Below are 1887 nucleotides of genomic sequence, written 5' to 3'. Positions count from 1 at the left end.
ACTTAACAAGATGCAGTAATAACACCCATGGGAGTGATTATGGATAACATTGGCATCAACAAAGTAGCCTCACTCGCAATAATCCTCAAAAAGGTATTATGGCTTTTGTTGCACGGTGCTTTCCAAACACATGTGCACTGACTGAATAGCTGTCTCTCATGTCACACATATAACCAACAGAGGGAGGATGTGAAAGATCACTAACTAGCTTCCTGGTTCCCATGACAACCAATAAAGCAGGGCCAGCCGTCTTTTATGGGGAACATCAGCGAGGGTGGAGCTCGTGTTTAACCCTGAAACAAGATACCGTGTGTATGAGAGTGAATGAAACATGCTCAGGGTAAATTTCAGGCAAAAACCGTATGAAAAAACAGAAAAGTTGCACAACAGAGTTTCTGCAGTAAAAGCAATTAAGGTGCTAACATGACTGTGAAAATAGTGTGTATGAGAAACTCCAAAATATCAACTTTTTGTTTTCAGCTTTTTTGAAAAAAAAAACAACTGTTTTTGCTTAAGAAGGAGGAGAAGTTTCTCAACTTATACAATTCACCAAATAAGGAGAAATGTCGGTTTTCACTGGGCAGCTACGATAAGTAGGTGTAGCATAACCAATGTTGGAGGCTTCTATAAAGCGCATAAAACACAAGAACAACTTGGCAAGACTTGACTTCACTTACAGCGTAATTTGCATAGTCCTCCCACCTGAGGACCAACAGCAACAAGCCAGGATAGTAAATAAAGAACCAAGTGTTCTTCTTCACTGGGTCTCATGTGTGGTTTTCCAACTTTACTTCTAGATAGACAGAAAGATAGCACGTTTGTGGGGTTTGTGGTTTGAAAATGAAATTGGAATCTGTTTTAAGAAAGTAAATTGCATCACTAAAACAAAAAGGTAGCCCTTGCCTGCAGAGGGACAATGCTATGAAATGCTTCATTGATAACAGGCAACTTTTTAGGTGTTAAACTAACATATCATCAACGTGCAGTCACAAAAATTAAGCTAAAATTAATTTTACACATACCTTTTTGAATTAAGTGGATCATCTGCAACTGTCACAAAGTTTAAAGTTTTCTTACCTCATGGAAGTTTCTGGAGATACATGGTTTTCACAGGANNAACTAAATTAAATATATATATAAACACATCGTCATGCTTGCTGTAAGGGTAAATACAGTTGCCGTTTTAAATGACAGTAAATACACTTTGAATTAATTAATAAAACAATGTCATCATCTCAGCCTTTTCCATGCAGGATCAGATTTTTTTCTAACAGACTTCCTGTAAATGTCTGCATACAAGCCTTAAACTGACAAACAGTGCCTTTAAAATATGTAAAGTGGCTTCAGACTCTTGCTAAATCTAAACCTTCATAATCCAAACTACATCAAAATGTCAACTTCATTAATTACCTTTGATTAAGGCGGTTGATTCTCGTGGAGAGATAATGACAGGAGCGTTTGAGTCGTGGAGTCAGCTCGGACGGCCACTGGGTGGCGCTGTAAGGTCAGGGAAGCTGGAGAGGAGAGAGCTTCACTCATGTGCATTTCATCAAGAAGGATACAGTGAGTGTGTGTGATTATATCAGCACCAGAATGCTGTGTTTTAATTGTGGAAATATTTCTCATAGGAGTTATTATTTTAATCATTTTGATGTGAGTAAATATAAAGAGAGAAAAACAGAAATCCACCGGTTTAAATTCTTTTATTCAGAGTCTGGTTCAGAGCTGCTTCTTTTCTGCAGTAAACAAATAATAGACTAAACTAGTTCTTGAGCAGCTGTATAATGCGAATGTCTACATCCATGTATTACAGGAATGTAGCAGCACTGTGTCAGTGTGAGCCTTTTTTATTACTGCTGCAACTTTTCCTCAAACACACACACACAC

This window comes from Morone saxatilis, unplaced genomic scaffold (genome assembly GCF_004916995.1).
Source record: "Morone saxatilis isolate NCDOM2014 unplaced genomic scaffold, NCSU_SB_2.0 Contig6, whole genome shotgun sequence".
Classification (NCBI taxonomy): Eukaryota; Metazoa; Chordata; class Actinopteri; family Moronidae; genus Morone; species Morone saxatilis.
Note: the sequence above shows the minus strand (reverse complement) of the source record.